The sequence below is a fragment of the Salvelinus fontinalis genome, chromosome 13, assembly GCF_029448725.1.
Source record: "Salvelinus fontinalis isolate EN_2023a chromosome 13, ASM2944872v1, whole genome shotgun sequence".
In the NCBI taxonomy this organism is placed as follows: domain Eukaryota; kingdom Metazoa; phylum Chordata; class Actinopteri; order Salmoniformes; family Salmonidae; genus Salvelinus; species Salvelinus fontinalis.
The window spans coordinates 55,085,959-55,098,629 of NC_074677.1; positions in this window are offsets into that span (position 1 = coordinate 55,085,959).

Consider the following 12,671-nt stretch of genomic DNA (forward strand, 5'->3'; position numbering starts at 1 on the left):
GCGAGCGTTTGCTGATGTCAACGTTGTGAACAGAGTGACCCATGGTGGCGGTGGGGTTATGGTATGGGCAGGCATAAGCTACGGACAACGAACACAATTCCATTTCATCGATGGCAATTTGAATGCACAGAGATACCGAGATGAGATCATGAGGTCCATTGTCGTCCCATTCATCCCCCCCCATCATGTCACAAGGGTCTGTACACAATTCCTGGAAGCTGAAAATGTCCTAGTTCTCCCATTGCCAGCATACTCACCAGACGTGCCATCCATTGAGCATGTTTGGGATGCTCTGGATCGACGTGTACGACAGCGTGTTCCAGTTCCCGCCAATGTCCAGCAACTTTGCAGAGCCATTGAAGAGGAGTGGGACTATATTCAACAGGTCACAATCAACTCTATGCGAAGGAGATGTGTCGTGCTACATGAGGCAAATGGTGGTCACACCAGATACTGACTGGTTTTCTGATCCATGTGCCTACCTTTTTTAAAGGGATATATCTGTGACCAACAGATGCATATCTGTATTGCCAGTTATGTGAAATCCATAGACTTCAATTGACTGTTTTCCTTATATGAAATGTACCTCAGTAAAATCTTTGAAATTGTTGCATGTTGCGTTCATATTTTTTCTCAGAAACTGCCTTTTCACGCACGACAGTGTCTAGGTTTTAACGAGAATGGTGCGACAATCAAAACCAATCCAGTCAGCAGCAGTCCTGTGGGGAAAAACAGCTTGTTGATGTGAGAGGTTGAAGGAGAATGGCAAGAATTGTGCAGGCTGCAGGCGGGTCACAAACAGACAAATACCAGCGCAGTACAACAGCGGTGTGAAGAACACACTGCTCGTCGATCCTTGTCATGGATGGGTTATTGCAGCAGACGACCACACCACACAAGCATTTTCAGGTCTTGACATAGATTTTCAAGTAGATTTCATTCAAAACTGTAACTCGGCCACTCAGGAACATTCACTGTTTTCTTGGAAAGCAACTTCAGTGTAGATTTGGCCTTGTGTTTTGGTTTTGTCCTGCTGAAAGGTGAGTTTGTCTCCCAGTGTCTGTTGGAAAGCAGACTGAACCCGTTGAAAACCCAGTTTTTCATTTGGGCTCTGTACTCCATCCAGCACTTTGGATTTGAAATGATAAAATGCCTATGAGGTTAAAGTCCAGACTGTCAGCTTTTTCTACATAGTCCCTCCCATTTTAAGGGACCAAAAGTAGTGGGACAAATTCACTTAAATGTGTATTGAAGTAGTAAAAAGTTAAACATTTGGTCTCATATTCATAGCACGTAATGACTAGCTTGTGACAAATTTGTTGAATGCATTTTCTGTTTGTTTTGGTTGTGAATCAGATTATTTTGTGCCCAATAAAAATTAATGGTAAGTAATGTATTGTGTCATTTTGGAATCCCTTTTATTATAAATAAGAATAGAATATGTTTCTAAACACTTCGACATTAATGTGGAGGCTACTATGATTATGGATAATCCCAGATGAATTGTGAATAATGATGAGTGAGAAAGTTACAGACGCACAAATATCATAGCCCCAAGACATACCGTTACAATAACAGGGGAGGTTAGCATTTTTGGGGCGGGGTCTGATGTGTGTGCGTCTGTAACTTTCTCACTCATCATTATTAACGAATCAGTAAGGATGGTCCGTTTTCATGGTAGAATACGCAAGAACAAATTACGCCTATGTCTGTGTGTGTTCCGTATTTAGTTTAAGATAGGTTATAAGTCACAGGAGGTTGGTAAAGCCCTAATTGGGGAGGACGGCTCGTGGTAATGGCTGGAGCCCTAAGAGCATGTGCAGACCAGCTGACTGGAGTGTTTACGGACATATTCAATCTCTCCCTATCCCAGTCTGCTGTCCCCACTTGCTTAAAGATGTCCACCATTGTTCCTGTACTCAAGAAGGCGAAGGTAACTGAACTAAATTACTATCGCCCGGTAGCACTCACTTCTGTCGTCATGAAGGGTTTTGAGAGGCTAACTATCACCCCGTAGCACTCACTTCTGTCGTCATGAAGGGTTTTGAGAGGCTAACTATCGCCCCGTAGCACTCACTTCTGTCGTCATGAAGGGTTTTGAGAGGCTAACTATCACCCCGTAGCACTCACTTCTGTCGTCATGAAGGGTTTTGAGAGGCTAACTATCGCCCCGTAGCACTCACTTCTGTCGTCATGAAGGGTTTTGAGAGGCTAACTATCGCCCCGTAGCACTCACTTCTGTCGTCATGAAGGGTTTTGAGAGGCTAACTATCGCCCCGTAGCACTCACTTCTGTCGTCATGAAGGGTTTTGAGAGGCTAACTATCACCCCGTAGCACTCACTTCTGTCGTCATGAAGGGTTTTGAGAGGCTAACTATCGACCCGTAGCACTCACGTCTGTCATCATGAAGGGTTTTGAGAGGCTAACTATCGCTCCGTAGCACTCACTTCTGTCATCATGAAGGGTTTTGAGAGGCTAACTATCGCCCCGTAGCACTCACTTCTGTCATCATGAAGGGTTTTGAGAGGCTAACTATCGCTCCGTAGCACTCACTTCTGTCATCATGAAGGGTTTTGAGAGGCTAACTATCGCCCCGTAGCACTCACTTCTGTCATCATGAAGGGTTTTGAGAGGCTAACTATCGCCCCGTAGCACTCACTTCTGTCATCATGAAGGGTTTTGAGAGGCTAACTATCACCCCGTAGCACTCACTTCTGTCATCATGAAGGGTTTTCAGAGGCTAACTATCGCTCCGTAGCACTCACTTCTGTCGTCATGAAGGGTTTTCAGAGGCTAACTATCGCTCCGTAGCACTCACTTGTGTCATCATGAAGGGTTTTCAGAGGCTAACTATCGCCCCGTAGCACTCACTTCTGTCATCATGAAGGGTTTTGAGAGGCTAACTATCGCCCCGTAGCACTCACTTCTGTCATCATGAAGGGTTTTCAGAGGCTAGTTAAGGATCGTATCACCTCCACCTTATCCGATCAGGGGTGTCTGTGGGTTTTTAGTTTCAATTGCAGTTTTTTTTAACAGCTATCTCTGAAGATGGTATGGTAGGACATTTGATTATATATATTTTTTTTGCATGAATGATTGTAGAGGATGTCTTCATTGATTACACATTGGATATATATTATGGAAATTCTATGTTTTCTGTCAATTTTGTTGGGTAATGTGTCTTGCCAAATGTGAAAACTGTAATTTACAGTACAGTAGCATAGTACCTTCAGCACTTCTAAGGTTGATTTGAAACGCGTATCTTGTATTGTTTGCTATTGGATTAACTGGTAGTTAAAATGACTAAATTGAAAATATGTTATGTTGTGTTTTGGTGATTAAACCAGTTTTTTTTTACATTTCACAAGAAACATATTTTGAATCAAGGGTTGTGTGGTGACAGATGTTTGCAATCCAAATGAACGCACCATGACAGGTTTCGAATGAAAGACTGGATGTGTTACAAGTGTGACCAGTTTGGAGGTTTGTATTAAATGTTGTGAAAATGTGGAATGGGATTTGGAATTGGAGACAAGTGGGAGTGGAGTTGTTGGGCTGGGGGGATAGAATGACGGTCAAAGATAAAAGTTTTCAAAATTAAGTCAAAATGAAACATACCAAGAAGCATGTTTCAATGACACTGAGAGGCAGTGTTTTTACAGCTAATGCCGGTTTGTCTGAGGCTGATGCCGTGCAGGTGTTTGTACACATGCATTTACACACACTCTCATTCAAAGGCACACATGTGCACATACACGGACACACACGTATGTAAACAGTGCCATACATGCACTCAAACATATTCAGTTTGCCTTGCTGTTATGATTGTTGTTGTCCTTGATCTCTTTTGTTTTTTGCATTGTTCTTTTCTGTTTTCCTTTCTCTTTTATTCATTTTGTTGGTTGTTGGTGCATTGGGGGGGACTTGGGGTGGGGAATGGAATTATTTTATTTATTTATTTTTCTCGGGGGGGGGGGGTCTCAGATGGTTTAAGCGGCAGCTCTTGAGGAACTGTGGGGGGGATCTTGGAGGGCTGGCGTTTGGGAGCTTGGGCCGGTGGTTGATGGATGGATGGTTCAGGTGCCTGTTTTTGACCTTGTGGGAGGGCGTTGACCCTGGTTGCTTCTGTGTGTCGCTCTGGATGAGAGGCTGTTAGATGACTAATGTGATGTAGTTGTTGAGCAGCTTCACTGCAAGTATATTGTATGTTTTAAATATTACCCCCCAAAAATGTTGTGAAAATGTACCACATGCTTGTGGCGCTACAGTAGTACCAAAGCAATACTTTTTTTTACTGACTTTGACAACCAGGTGCGAGGAGTTCCATACTAATTTGTGACCTTAATTTATAACTCTAGTACAAGCGTGGAGCGAAAACCAGCAGACCCTCCGTGGAATGAGTTTGACACATGCCTTAGACCCACTACTATTTGCATACCGCCCCAAACAGATCCACGGACGACACAATTGCATTGCACACTGCCCTATCCCACCTGGATAAGAGGAATACCTATGCACGGATGTTGTTCATCGACTACAGCTCAGCCTTCAACACCGTAGTGCCATCCAAGCTCATCACTAAGCTGGGTCCTGTACTTCCTGACAGGCCAACCCCAGGTGGTGAAGGTAGATCCTCAATACAGTGGCCACGCACGTCTCCAAATAAATCATAAAGTTTGCCGACGACACAACAGTGGTAGGCCTGATTACCAACAACGACAAGACAACCTACGGGGTAGAGGTGAGGGCCCTGGCGGAGTGGTGCCAGGAAAATAAATGATCTTCCTCAACGTCAACAAAACGAAGGAGCCGATCGTGGACTTCAGGAGACAGCAGAGAGAGCACGCCTGCATCCACATCAGCAGGGCCGGTGAACAGCTTCAAGTTCCTTGGCGTGCACATCACTGATGACCTGAAATGGCCCATTCACACAAACAGTCTGGCCCCCCGAGTCATGGCCTGTTCACAGGTGCATCAAAGCTGGGGCGGAGAGACTGAAAAACAGCTTCTGTCTCCAAGCCATAAGACTGTTAAATAGTCACCAAGAGCCGGCCTCCACGCCACCCAGTAACCTGCCCTGAACCTTAGTCACTGTTACTAGCCAGCTACCACCCAGTACCCTGCCCTGAACCTTAGTCACTGTTACTAGCCAGCTACCACCCAGTACCCTGCCCTGAACCTTAGTCACTGTTACTAGCCAGATACCACCCAGTACCCTGCCCTGAACCTTAGTCACTGTTACTAGCCAGCTACCACCCAGTACCCTGCCCTGAACCTTAGTCACTGTTACTAGCCAGCTACCACCCAGTAACCTGCCCTGAACCTTAGTCACTGTTACTAGCCAGCTACCACCCAGTACCCTGCCCTGAACCTTAGTCACTGTTACTAGCCAGCTACCACCCAGTACCCTGCCCTGAACCTTAGTCACTGTTACTAGCCAGCTACCACCCAGTACCCTGCCCTGAACCTTAGTCACTGTTACTAGCCAGCTACCACCTAGTAACCCTGCCCTGAACATTAGTCACTGTTACTAGCCAGCTACCACCCAGTACCCTGCCCTGAACCTTAGTCACTGTTACTAGCCAGCTACCACCCAGTACCCTGCCCTGAACCTTAGTCACTGTTACTAGCCAGCTACCACCCAGTACCCTGCCCTGAACCTTAGTCACTGTTACTAGCCAGCTACCACCCAGTAACCTGCCCTGAACCTTAGTCACTGTTACTAGCCAGCTACCACCCAGTACCCTGCCCTGAACCTTAGTCACTGTTACTAGCCAGCTACCACCCAGTACCCTGCCCTGAACCTTAGTCACTGTTACTAGCCAGCTACCACCCAGTACCCTGCACTGAACCTTAGTCACTGTTACTAGCCAGCTACCACCTAGTAACCCTGCCCTGAACCTTAGTCACTGTTACTAGCCAGCTACCACCCAGTACCCTGCCCTGAACCTTAGTCACTGTTACTAGCCAGCTACCACCCAGTACCCTGCCCTGAACCTTAGTCACTGTTACTAGCCAGCTACCACCCAGTACCCTGCCCTGAACCTTAGTCACTGTTACTAGCCGGCTACCACCCAATACCCTACCCTGAACCTTAGTCACTGTTACTAGCCAGCTACCACCCAGTACCCTGCCCTGAACCTTAGTCACTGTTACTAGCCAGCTACCACCCAGTACCCTGCCCTGAACCTTAGTCACTGTTACTAGCCAGCTACCACCCAGTACCCTCGCCCTGAACCTTAGTCACTGTTACTAGCCAGATACCACCCAGTACCCTGCCCTGAACTTAGTCACTGTTACTAGCCAGCTACCACCCAGTACCCTGTCCTGAACCTTATTCACTGTTACTAGCCAGCTACCACCCAATACCCTGCCCTGAACCTTAGTCACTATTACTAGCCAGCTACCACCTGGTACCTGCACCTTAGAGACTGCTGCCCTATGTACATAGCCATTGAACACTGGTCACTTTAATAATGTTTAGGTACTGTTGTACTATATATTTATATATATACTGTACAGTATGTAGAAATATATATGTATATTTATATTCCGGACTCTGAATTTACGTGTATTACTGCACTGTTGGAGCTAGACAGACAAGCTTTTCACATTACCTGCAATATCATCTGCAAATATGTGTACAAAATCAATACAATTTGATTTGATTTGTTTTGGTGTGGTGTGGCTATTAGCCTATTATACTGCAAGCCTATGATATGAAGGCAGTGCGCACAGGCGCTCCAACTGACTCCGACAGTTGAACTTGAGGTGAGGAAGAATGTTTTAGGCCTGCCAGAGTTACTCCTATAACCTATATTTTATACAAAATATTCTGAAAGAAAAATAACTATTAGCCTCCTTCTGTCCTTCTGACGAGGATAAAGAAATGCATATTGGTTTCGTAGCATGCCGTCGGCATCTCTCTCTATCTGGGGCTAGGCTTATTAAGCTTATCTTCCTTTTAAATATGTCTTTTTATTATTAATATCATACAGTGGACGTCTAAGCCATGCAAAGCCCTGATACATTTAGTGCTAAAATCTCCAATAGCTGAACGGTGAGATGGACAATTATTGTTTAAGGAAAGTAAAAACCAATAAAACAGCAGGCTATGAAGTTCTGCGTCTGCAACGAAACACAAGGAATAGGGGTTTTGAAATGTGTTTTTGTAATTTGTTATAGGCTGTTTTTAAGGACATGTACATGTGGCTAATTTGGACAATATCCCTTGTTTATTGGTGGAGCTGGCTGCGTGGGTGGACTCCCTAATGGGTTACACACCCAGTGCATATGGATGGCTAGTAAATGTCTCAAATGTCCGATCAATTTTAATCTTCCCAGTCATTTGTCCGGCACTAAATTTTCCTAACGGCAAAAGGTATACGGACAGTCCTTCAAATTAGTGGATTCGGCTATTTCAGCCACACCCGTTGCTGACAGGTGTATAAAATTGAGCACACAGCCATGCAATCTCCATAGACAAACATTGGTAGTAGAAGAGCGTCCTGAAGAGCTCAGTGACTTTCAACGTGGCACCATCGTAGGATGCCACCTTTCCAACAAGTCAGTTCGTCAAATTTCTGCCCTGCTAGAGCTGCCCCCGGTGAACTGTAAGTGTTGTTATTGTGAAGTGGAAACATCTAAGAGCAACAACAGCTCAGCTGCGAAGTGGTAAGCCACACAAGCTCACAGAACGCGACTGCCGAGTGCTGAAGTGCGTAGTGCGTAAAAATCGCTTGTCCTCGGTTGCAACACTCACTACCTAGTTCCAAACTGCCTCTGGAAGCAATGTCAGCACAAGAACTTTGTCAGGAGCTTCATAAAATGGCTTTCCATGGCCGAGCAAGCATAAGATCACCATGCGCAATGCCAAGCGTTGGCTGGAGTTGTGTAAAGCTCGCCACCACTGGACTCTGGAGCAGTGGAAACACATTCTTTGGAGTGATGAATCACGCTTTACCATCTGGCAGTCTGACGGACAAATCTGGGTTTGGCGGATGCCAGGAGAACTCTACCTGACTGATTGCATAGTGCCACCTGTAAAGTTTGGTGGAGGAGGAATAATGGTCTGGGGCTGTTTTCATCGTTCGGGCTAGGTTCTAGTGAAGGGAAATCTTAACGTACAGCATACAATGAAGAATAACTTGACTGGCCTGCACAGAGCCCTGACCTGAATTGGAATACCGACTGCGAGCCAGGCCTAATCGCTCTTGTGGCTGAATGAAAGCAATCCCCGCAGCAATGTTCCAACATCTAGTGGAAAGCCTTCCCAGAAGAGTGGAGGTTGTTATAGCAGCAAAGGGGGACCAACCCATGATTTTGGAATGAGATGTTCGACAAGCAGGTGTCCACATACATTTGTATGGATAGTATAGGGTACAGTAGGGTACAAAATAAGCATTCCAGTGACACTGATTCACCCAATGATGAAGATGAAGCATAGGCTACTCACCAGTGATGGCCGATGCGGCTCGTTGCCAGTATCTGAAGTTAAGCTACTTTTTAAAAAACAGTGCTGTTCGCTCAGAATGGCTCAAAAGTTGTTGAGAGGCAAACTAACAGCTGCAATCAACCATAGAAATATAATCCATAAATGGCTGTTCCCATTCAAGTCAGGACCGGCAGCCATCCTCTGTAGTTAAATTATGCCCTCAAGTGTAGTATTTTGAATGATTTTATATATGTGTATTCAGACAGGGGGAATATCATTTTGGGGGAGAATGATTATTTATAGCCACATTTTGTCCCAATTATTTCAATTTATCAGGGGGTGCTGCAGCATCCCCAGCACGCCTACTTCCCGCGGCTATGGACGTGTACACTTCACCTTGTTTAAACTGACTATTGTATTTCTTGATTAAATCTGACTTTGTTTAAAATAATGATTAATCCAGGAATGTCACATGTTCGTAGACACTAGATAAATCAATGAATGGCTAAATGACTTCCAAATCCTCACACTCCTCCTAACCACTCTATTGTCTCTCTCTCATTTCAAACCCTGAGTCCAGACATGCCCAGACCATGGTGTTTGGACATATATATTAGGTATTATTGAAAATTGGGTGGGACGGAGAGAACGGAGGAGAGATACAGGAAGGTAGGCAGGGTGGAGGCACAGCTGCAGCCTTGCTTCTCTTCTCTTTTTCTCATTAGATGACTTGCATCTGTCAGAGGTCATCTCCGTCTGTACGACTCACCTGGTTTAGTAGCACCAACACTTCCATCCCGGTCAATGTCACTGAAGTCATGCAGAGACATATCTCTGGTGGACTTTTACCAATACAGTGTTTGTCGGTGAATATTCAAAGCTTGGAGTGTTTCAGGTGCACATTTACAGCCGCATATTTTTTCGACTTCCTATTAGGATTTTCATGATTAGAGCATAGGGGTTTGATTGCGTCACCAAATAAGGGAAGTGCAGAAGTGAAAGGCATGCAGGGTGAGATGCTGTACAAGGGAGTTGACCAGTTTTGGTCTATTTCTGGGAAAACGCATTTCCTTGATAAGATTTGTCCTGTCTCGAAGAAATATATTTGTAGAAGGTACGCACTCAAAAAAAGAAAATGTAAAAATGATTTATGCTATTTTATTATCGTGTCTCATCTCTAACCCAGCGGGTGCAGGTAGTAACCTGAGTGTTCCCCAGTGTCTCCAGCTGATTCTGGTCTCTGTCACGTCCCTATAGTGTTTGCTGAGATGTCCATGGGCTGACCATTGGGCCATATGTCAGACAGAGGGCCCTCATGATAAAGCAAAGTACCTCCTCGCCGTCCTGGATATGTCATACCTGGTTACTCTCCCCTGGTCTGAGGGCCAAAAACATGGGCAGAAAATACCGATCTTTTTCTCTGCTTTGGCCATGTTGCTGAGCCATCAGCCATGTCAAGACTCTTTAGTGTCAACCGAGTGGCTCAATGATGGTCTCCATCTACAGTAGTCCTCGGCTATAACTGTGATAACCAAAGAGTAAACAACACAGCGTTTATTCATAGCCTACGTTTGAATGACTGGGTCTGTGGGATTGTCCCTGTGTGTGCGTTGGTGACTCTATGACTTGGTGTGACTGGGACTCGGACTAGTGCGTGCACACTTTAGGCTCAGCCTCTGGCGAGGATAGTTGGAAAATATTTAAAACACCATTGGGGGGGTTAGGGACATGAGTGCAAGACATAAAACAGATATTTTTTTTTACAATGTTATTGTTGGTATTGAGAGTACAATACAGTAGGCCGCTTACAACATTTAGTAGTAGCCTATAGGTTCTTTCACAACTTGTGCAAGAAATTCACATTCAGTTGAAAAATGTGAACCCTATCTAAAAAAACACACTGTATTTTGCAAGAGGAAGGAAGCTTTCAAACAGACTACATTTGAAATGCATTATTCAGCAAGTTTCATCATCTTCTCTGAAGATGACGTGGAGATCTGCCTGGTTGAATAAATGTTGTTGTCCAATTGAACCAACGTGGAACAGACTTTGAGACATCTGTGTGGGTATTTCCCAGTGAGCAAAATGACGTTGAAAATACGTATTTTTCCAGACGTTGAAATTAGGTTCATTTTCAGTTGTGAATGAAAGTTAAAAATATGTATTTTCCCTAATTTGAAAATACGTAATTTACGGACAAATTTCAACCATCCATACATTCACTTATATCTACATAAAGAAAGATCACAATATGTAATATTTATTATTCCTCCCATCTGTCATATGCATTTATGTTAGCTTTATCAATTGTGTTAAAAAATATCGTTCCCTACTCGTGCCACGCGGCATTTATTGTGAGCAGTCCCAGACGTCCTAATATTTTTAAACATGTTTGATTTTAAAGGCACAAAATCTGCAATGCTCTTGTAAGTTTGAGATTTGCAAGTGCAAGTTTTGAGAACGGTGATCATCAATAGCCAATGAGAGCTCGCCAGAGAAGAAGCCAGTGAGAAGATGACGTTGTATCACATTACCCAGAATGTGTAGACTCTCGAACAGGAGCGATGAGTACTACTAGCCTACTAGTATGCATTTGTGCTTGCCTTTAACCAAAGCCGAAGTGTCAAATCATTACAGCTCTGAAGTTCACAAGCAATGTTACACAATTCAAAATGAATTGGCAGTAGTGTAAAGTAGTACTTAAGTAAAAATACTTGAAAGTACTACTTAAGTCGTTTTTTGGGGTATCTGTACTTTACTTTACTATTTCTATTTTCGACAACTTTTACTTTTACTTCACTACATTCCTAAATTAAAGTATGTACTTTTTACTCCATACATTTTCCCTGACACCCAAAAGTACTCGCTACATTTTGAATGCTTAGCAGGACAGGAAAATGGTCTAATTCACACTTATCAAGAGAACATCCCTGGTCATCCCTACTGCCTCTGATCTGGCGGACTCACTAAACACATGCTTCGTTTGTAAATTATATCTGAGTGTTGGAGCGTGCCCCTGGCTATCCGTAAATAAAAAAAAAGAGAAAATGGTGCCGTCTGGTTTGCTTAATATAAGGAATTTGAAATGATTTATACTTTTACATTTACTTTTGATACTTAAGTATTTTTTAGCTATAACATTTACTTTTAATAAGTAAGTATATTTCAAACCAAATACTTTTAGACTTCTCTCAAGTAGAATTTTACTGGGTGACTTTCACTTTTACTTGAGTCATTTTCTATTAAGGTGCCTTTACGTTTACTCAAGTACGACAATTGGATACTTTTTCCACCACTGTGAATTAGCTAGATCAGTGGTATTTAAACTTTTTCTGCGAGGACCACATTTTTCCTGCAAGCATTTCTGGGATCCCATTTCGCAAGAATTTCTCTTAAAATCGATACATTTCGATTTTTACATCAACAAATAACCTTAAATCATTACAATGAATCCCTTATCAAAATGAAAAGAAACCAATAAATACTTTTGTATATTGTCCCACACTTTGAATAACACTAAGCTAGATATTACAGTACTGTATGACAAGTGAATGTATAACTGAAAACTTTTATGAGTCTGCTTTGAACCACAGCTTGTTCTAGCTACACAATCTAATCACATCATTGTTTTTACGAGACAGCGTGGTATCGCGAATCCCCATGACCAAGTGAAGAACCTTGTATTGTGTGACCCCCGTTTGTGCAACATTGTTCAGTGTGTGCACCACTATGTCGGCAAGACAAAAAACTTTAGGAAAGACAGTCGTTTCATGTGAGAGGCTAAGCGATGTTATTATTTTTGAAAGTCTAGATAAGAGCGTCTTCTAAAAGCCCAAAATGTAAATGTAAAAAGGAACACTTGCAAAGCAAGTATTATTCTAATGGGATCCACCCCCAAAACAGGACCACATGGTCTGTCCAGACTGGACGTCTATGTCTCACAAGTTTGGACAGCACTGTACAGTACAGTAGAGCACAGTAGAGTTTAGTTCAGTACGGTACAGTAGAATTTAGTTCAGTAACAGTACAGTAGAGTTTAGTATAGTAGAGAACAGTAAGGTAAAGTACAGTACAATATACTTTACTCTACTGTGCTCTACTGTAGTGTACTGAACTATAGGCTACTCTACTTTACTGTATATTACTGTACTCTACTGTACTGTAATGAACTGTACTTTACTGTACTGTACTCTGCTGTACTCCACGGTAAGGTGCTGCATTGTCCAGACTTGTGAA